Below are 8,466 nucleotides of genomic sequence, written 5' to 3'. Positions count from 1 at the left end.
GGGGTGAGGAATGTGGGCCAAAGGTGAACGAGGGGACACTGGAAGAGTAGCTGAGAAACGTCTGGAGAGTTCCCGAAGGGTGCGTAGTTAAGGGCGGAGCCAGAGAGGGAGCAGGTGTGATGTAGCCTGGAACCGTCGGGAATATTCCAGAGGTAGGCGTGGCCGAGGGTGGAGCCAGGCTACGCCGAGGAGGGTAAAAGGGAAGCTACAATCGTATATCGGGGCTGTCTGTAGGTGCAGTGGAACCCAAGTGCTACGTCTACGTCTTCGACACCGTGGGTCAGGCAGCACGTTGGCTGCTCTGTCCCGATTTCTAGTTATCCCGTATGCGGGATAAATAGGTTTATTGTGGTCCTATGTGTAACAAGAGTGAGAGATAGGTGTATTGTGGTCCTATGTGTAACAGGAGTGAGAGATAGGTTTATTGTGGTCCTATGTGTAACAAGAGTGAGAGATAGGTGTATTGTGGTCCTATGTGTAACAAGAGTGAGAGATAGGTGTATTGTGGTCCTATGTGTAACAGGAGTGAGAGATAGGTGTATTGTGGTCCCGTGTGTAACAAGAGTGAGAGATAGGTGTATTGTGGTCCTATGTGTAACAAGAGTGAGAGATAGGTGTATTGTGGTCCTATGTGTAACAAGAGTGAGAGATAGGTTTATTGTGGTCCTATGTGTAACAGGAGTGAGAGATAGGTGTATTGTGGTCCTATGTGTAACAAGAGTGAGAGATAGGTGTATTGTGGTCCTATGTGTAACAAGAGTGAGAGATAGGTGTATTGTGGTCCTATGTGTAACAAGAGTGAGAGATAGGTGTATTGTGGTCCTATGTGTAACAAGAGTGAGAGATAGGTTTATTGTGGTCCTATGTGTAACAGGAGTGAGAGATAGGTGTATTGTGGTCCTATGTGTAACAAGAGTGAGAGATAGGTGTATTGTGGTCCTATGTGTAACAAGAGTGAGAGATAGGTGTATTGTGGTCCTATGTGTAACAGGAGTGAGAGATAGGTGTATTGTGGTCCTATGTGTAACAAGAGTGAGAGATAGGTGTATTGTGGTCCTATGTGTAACAAGAGTGAGAGATAGGTGTATTGTGGTCCTATGTGTAACAAGAGTGAGAGATAGGTGTATTTAGTCCCGTGTGTAACAAGAGTGAGAGATAGGTGTATTGTGGTCCTATGTGTAACAAGAGTGAGAGATAGGTGTATTTAGTCCCGTGTGTAACAAGAGTGAGAGATAGGTGTATTGTGGTCCTATGTGTAACAAGAGTGAGAGATAGGTGTATTGTGGTCCTATGTGTAACAAGAGTGAGAGATAGGTGTATTGTGGTCCTATGTGTAACAAGAGTGAGAGATAGGTGTATTTAGTCCCGTGTGTAACAAGAGTGAGAGATAGGTGTATTGTGGTCCTATGTGTAACAAGAGTGAGAGATAGGTGTATTGTGGTCCTATGTGTAACAAGAGTGAGAGATAGGTGTATTGTGGTCCTATGTGTAACAAGAGTGAGAGATAGGTGTATTGTGGTCCTATGTGTAACAAGAGTGAGAGATAGGTGTATTGTGGTCCTATGTGTAACAAGAGTGAGAGATAGGTGTATTGTGGTCCTATGTGTAACAAGAGTGAGAGATAGGTGTATTGTGGTCCTATGTGTAACAAGAGAGAGAGATAGGTGTATTGTGGTCCTATGTGTAACAAGAGTGAGAGATAGGTGTATTGTGGTCCTATGTGTAACAAGAGTGAGAGATAGGTGTATTGTGGTCCTATGTGTAACAAGAGTGAGAGATAGGTTTAATGTGGTCCTATGTGTAACAAGAGTGAGAGATAGGTGTATTGTGGTCCTATGTGTAACAGGAGTGAGAGATATGTGTATTGTGGTCCTATGTGTAACAAGAGTGAGAGATAGGTGTATTGTGGTCCTATGTGTAACAAGAGTGAGAGATAGGTTTATTGTGGTCCTATGTGTAACAAGAGTGAGAGATAGGTGTATTGTGGTCCTATGTGTAACAAGAGTGAGAGATAGGTTTATTGTGGTCCTATGTGTAACAAGAGTGAGAGATAGGTGTATTGTGGTCCTATGTGTAACAAGAGTGAGAGATAGGTGTATTGTGGTCCTATGTGTAACAGGAGTGAGAGATAGGTTTATTGTGGTCCTATGTGTAACAAGAGTGAGAGATAGGTGTATTGTGGTCCTATGTGTAACAGGAGTGAGAGATATGTGTATTGTGGTCCTATGTGTAACAAGAGTGAGAGATAGGTGTATTGTGGTCCTATGTGTAACAAGAGTGAGAGATAGGTGTATTGTGGTCCTATGTGTAACAAGAGTGAGAGATAGGTGTATTGTGGTCCTATGTGTAACAGGAGTGAGAGATATGTGTATTGTGGTCCTATGTGTAACAAGAGTGAGAGATAGGTGTATTGTGGTCCTATGTGTAACAAGAGTGAGAGATAGGTGTATTGTGGTCCTATGTGTAACAAGAGTGAGAGATAGGTGTATTGTGGTCCTATGTGTAACAGGAGTGAGAGATATGTGTATTGTGGTCCTATGTGTAACAAGAGTGAGAGATAGGTGTATTGTGGTCCTATGTGTAACAAGAGTGAGAGATAGGTTTATTGTGGTCCTATGTGTAACAAGAGTGAGAGATAGGTGTATTGTGGTCCTATGTGTAACAAGAGTGAGAGATAGGTTTATTGTGGTCCTATGTGTAACAAGAGTGAGAGATAGGTGTATTGTGGTCCTATGTGTAACAAGAGTGAGAGATAGGTGTATTGTGGTCCTATGTGTAACAGGAGTGAGAGATAGGTGTATTGTGGTCCTATGTGTAACAGGAGTGAGAGATAGGTGTATTGTGGTCCTATGTGTAACAGGAGTGAGAGATAGGTGTATTGTGGTCCTATGTGTAACAGGAGTGAGAGATAGGTGTATTGTGGTCCTATGTGTAACAGGAGTGAGAGATAGGTGTATTGTGGTCCTATGTGTAACAAGAGTGAGAGATAGGTTTATTGTGGTCCTATGTGTAACAAGAGTGAGAGATAGGTGTATTGTGGTCCTATGTGTAACAGGAGTGAGAGATAGGTGTATTGTGGTCCTATGTGTAACAAGAGTGAGAGATAGGTGTATTGTGATCCTATGTGTAACAAGAGTGAGAGATAGGTGTATTGTGGTCCTATGTGTAACAGGAGTGAGAGATAGGTGTATTGTGGTCCTATGTGTAACAAGAGTGAGAGATAGGTGTATTGTGGTCCTATGTGTAACAAGAGTGAGAGATAGGTGTATTGTGGTCCTATGTGTAACAAGAGTGAGAGATAGGTGTATTGTGGTCCTATGTGTAACAAGAGTGAGAGATAGGTGTATTGTGGTCCTATGTGTAACAAGAGTGAGAGATAGGTGTATTGTGGTCCTATGTGTAACAAGAGTGAGAGATAGGTGTATTGTGGTCCTATGTGTAACAAGAGTGAGAGATAGGTGTATTGTGGTCCTATGTGTAACAAGAGTGAGAGATAGGTGTATTGTGGTCCTATGTGTAACAAGAGTGAGAGATAGGTGTATTGTGGTCCTATGTGTAACAGGAGTGAGAGATAGGTGTATTGTGGTCCTATGTGTAACAAGAGTGAGAGATAGGTGTATTGTGGTCCTATGTGTAACAAGAGTGAGAGATAGGTGTATTGTGGTCCTATGTGTAACAAGAGTGAGAGATAGGTGTATTGTGGTCCTATGTGTAACAAGAGTGAGAGATAGGTTTATTGTGGTCCTATGTGTAACAAGAGTGAGAGATAGGTGTATTGTGGTCCTATGTGTAACAAGAGTGAGAGATAGGTGTATTGTGGTCCTATGTGTAACAAGAGTGAGAGATAGGTGTATTGTGGTCCTATGTGTAACAAGAGTGAGAGATAGGTGTATTGTGGTCCTATGTGTAACAAGAGTGAGAGATAGGTGTATTGTGGTCCTATGTGTAACAAGAGTGAGAGATAGGTGTATTGTGGTCCTATGTGTAACACGAGAGAGAGATAGGTGTATTGTGGTCCTATGTGTAACAAGAGTGAGAGATAGGTGTATTGTGGTCCTATGTGTAACAGGAGTGAGAGATAGGTGTATTGTGGTCCTATGTGTAACAAGAGTGAGAGATAGGTGTATTGTGATCCTATGTGTAACAAGAGTGAGAGATAGGTGTATTGTGGTCCTATGTGTAACAAGAGTGAGAGATAGGTGTATTGTGGTCCTATGTGTAACAAGAGTGAGAGATAGGTGTATTGTGGTCCTATGTGTAACAGGAGTGAGAGATAGGTGTATTGTGGTCCTATGTGTAACAAGAGTGAGAGATAGGTGTATTGTGGTCCTATGTGTAACACGAGAGAGAGATAGGTGTATTGTGGTCCTATGTGTAACAAGAGTGAGAGATAGGTGTATTGTGGTCCTATGTGTAACAGGAGTGAGAGATAGGTGTATTGTGGTCCTATGTGTAACAAGAGTGAGAGATAGGTGTATTGTGATCCTATGTGTAACAAGAGTGAGAGATAGGTGTATTGTGGTCCTATGTGTAACAAGAGTGAGAGATAGGTGTATTGTGGTCCTATGTGTAACAAGAGTGAGAGATAGGTGTATTGTGGTCCTATGTGTAACAAGAGTGAGAGATAGGTGTATTGTGGTCCTATGTGTAACAAGAGTGAGAGATAGGTGTATTGTGGTCCTATGTGTAACAAGAGTGAGAGATAGGTGTATTGTGGTCCTATGTGTAACAAGAGTGAGAGATAGGTTTATTGTGGTCCTATGTGTAACAAGAGTGAGAGATAGGTTTATTGTGGTCCTATGTGTAACAAGAGTGAGAGATAGGTTTATTGTGGTCCTATGTGTAACAAGAGTGAGAGATAGGTTTATTGTGGTCCTATGTGTAACAAGAGTGAGAGATAGGTGTATTTAGTCCCGTGTGTAACGGTGTTGCATAAAGTATAGAATAAACATTGTTGCCTCTGTCTCGCCCTCGCTGTGCGCCGAGTTGCACCACTATCCGAGTAGTTAACCTCGCATTCAATAAACCTTCAGAGCCAGGGTGAACATCCGACTCCAACGTAGTTAATGAATAGAACAAGGTAAAACTGATGGAAAAACATAACACAAAATACAGAATCCATTAATACTTGCAATATCAATACAATGAATGAACACTGCAGCATCATAACATTGTCTTAGATAACATGAATGTCAACAGTAGGTCCTGGATGGACCAGGCACCTACATTAACACTGAATAGCTATACAAGAGAATAAGCTACTGTGTTAAATTAGGTCACTTTATGTAATCACCATACTGCAGCCTAAATGTACAATGCTGCATATAACACTGAACTGTGGATGAGATAGTTCTTTATCCTTGCTTTCAAGAATGCATTAAAGTTATATGAGCACAAGTCTGGCTCAACTTATCCAACTACACATAACATTCACAATAATGTGTCAGGCTTCGTTGTTAACCAGGCCCCATATTCATCATAGCAATTTAACAGGATTATAGAGGCATTTACAGCATTATAACCGCACTCCTAACATTATAACAGCATTCCCAGTATTATAAGAACATAAACGAACTTACAGACAATGCTTCTTAAAGTCCCGCAATGAACAGATGCACCCGTCTTCACTGAGACAATAATTGTGCCTCAATTTTCCACTCTGTGTAATGGCTGACACCCATGCCTGGCTTCGTGACTTAGAGACCCTTAACTCGTAACTTCCTGATCACGTTTCCAAACTCAACACCGCCATATCAGGAAGTTCCTGTGTAAACACACCCCCATATCTGCCGTGGGGCAGAACAGCCTCCAAAATAGTGTCTATGAATAAATCACTAGCACATATTCCTTGGGTCTTTCGGTAAAGCGACGTACGTAGATTAAGAACCAAAGGGGTCGGAAGGCTGCAGTAAAGGTTAAAAACCATTGCGTTAGATATCTGGATGACAAAACGGTTGTTTGGTCACTCGGGAGGGACGCAGTACGTTACTTTCTTAACTTTCCAAACCCGGCCATTCAGATCGCCATGGAGGTCGAGGTGGGTTGAACGTGACCCCACAATGTAAAATAGCACGTAGTGTTTTATTTTTAGGGCTATATCAAATGGTAGAGGGGTCTCATTTAAAACTAAACAACTTTGGCCACGTAAATATGAGGCCTTGCCAAAAGATACGAAGGAGACGTCACGGCGATGCATTCCGCGGCTCCTGAAGCGGTTGTCTGGGCGAGACCACCTGAATGTGAAATTGGAGTTGTTGCTCCGCACATCGACATCAGCCATACTAAAGAAGATAAGCATTCTTAAAAAGCCAAGCTCTAGTACCATATTACTTTCAGATAATTCAACATGGGGTTTTAATTGCAGTAAATGAAGTATTTGCAAACCTAATAAAATGTGAAATGGGGCTAATGAATAACTATATTTTTTTTTCTAAAAAATTATAACATGATTCGCATGTCTTCAAAGAAAATGTATTCCCAGGCAATATAGTGGTTGTGTTGCTATACGTTATGATTTATAATGCATTATAGTATTTTAATTAGAAAACCAATGCACAGCATAGCTTTTTATTGTGAGAGTTCTCGAGTAGGGCATCAGTGCTGCGGTAGTATCTGCTATATTCAACATCGTACATTTTCATACAATAATGCATTTTTAATACTATAGCAAGGACTACCTTATATAAGTAGTGGGAGTTAATGCACTGAAGTCCCACCCCATTCTCATGTCCCTGAAGGGGTTTAGTGACATTTATGGATTCATTATGATTTACACAATGTTTCCATGGAAAATACATTTGCATTGTTTTAGTGTGGATGTAAAGGTTATACGGTTCTGTAATGTTGCATATTAATTCAGAACAGTATTTCAAATTCATAATGCTCATGTGTTTTTTTTTAAATATAAATACGTACACATATCACATCAGTCCAACTGTGAGAAATTTAGTTATACATTTTATTTAAGCAAAGCGAAAAAACGAGAGATTTACAATGCGTATGTACCCATACAGTGACAGTACTGTCAAGAAATAATTGGCTGAATACATATTCTTTTTTTCCAGAAAAAAAGTGGTGTGGTAGGCACACTTGTTATTTTAAGATAATGGTAAGACAGGAGAGGTATATTATTTTCAAATGATATCACGTGGTATTTATTAACGCATATAGTATATGCATGTTCCGAATTATTTCGTTTGTAGCTTTTATTAGTATGTGTATCCACACTAGTATATAAAAATAGTATTTCTGATCTCCGTTATTGGTATTCTCATGCATTGGCACTTGTGAACGTTGTCAGTACTAAGGACAGAGTTATTAAGGGAATTGAATCTGACACACGCTTGCAATAATGTTCACATGGGATAACATGGGAGATCATAGTCTAGGATCCAAGCCACATTTGTATTTTGTAAAATTGCATTGGTAAAATGCCATCTCATGGGTTTAAATATAAAAAAGCACTGCACACAGTTACGTAGCAGGTATTCAAATCTTCATGCATTGCTGAAATACCCCGAACGAAGAAATATAAATGGCATCCCTTATTTTGCGCTTGCTTTAAAATTATACCTTTATGTGTGACGGCAGAGAAAATGCATAAAACATACACTTAAGGAAGTTCCATAATGAGTTTTTTTCATGAGAAATCCATATGAAATACATAGTGTAGCAGGTGAACTCAAACACCATATATCCACCCATAACATCTCTTTTATGAACAGTATGGACATGCAAAGTTATGGTGTTGCCAACAGACGTGATCTAGCACACTGCTTGATGAATGCCCCACACAGCCATTTCTGTCTCTCACGGTCTCGTGAGACAACAATTTATCTCGCACCATGTGATGTCATCTCGTTGTTTGGCTTATAACGTAATGTTATTATCACTAATAAAATACTTCCTAGGGCAGACGGTTGTTGGAGAGTGTCACAGATGTCATGAATGTGCATGATTTGTCATTCTTGTTTCAGTACTCTCGCATATTTATGGAAAAAAAATTGTAACTTGTATCTACTCATTAATATACTCATTGATTATCACATCTGTCCAAAATAAAGACAGTCTTTCTCGATTTTGGCACGCAATAAACCAATATTGCATAGTACATAAACAGTATTATATACTATACTGTACATTGTATACTATAATTAGTAGGTTACAGACTTTCTTTCCCATTACATGCAAACAAAAATACAAGTGGGTTGAAAAAAAATCTCAATAATCTTTACACTCATAAATAATTACGGAGAAACTTGAAATACAACTATGTTTAGATACAGTGCTTTATAAATCCAAATTATTTAATCCATTGCATAGTTAGGCAAATAAACACACTTTATAAATGTGAACGCATTAAATGAGCTATTACAGTTGCATGGCTTCCACCCGGACCTCCAAGTGCGCCTTCATAGTCGGCCGAGCTTTATATAATACATCAACACGCCTTTCATATGTAGCCAC

Source organism: Petromyzon marinus, chromosome 13 (assembly GCF_048934315.1).
Source record: "Petromyzon marinus isolate PM22_M1 ecotype Great Lakes invasive population chromosome 13, UKy_Petmar_22M1.pri1.0, whole genome shotgun sequence".
Lineage (NCBI taxonomy): Eukaryota > Metazoa > Chordata > Hyperoartia > Petromyzontiformes > Petromyzontidae > Petromyzon > Petromyzon marinus.
The sequence above is the reverse complement of the archived record's forward strand: the minus strand, read 5'-3'. Positions refer to the sequence as shown.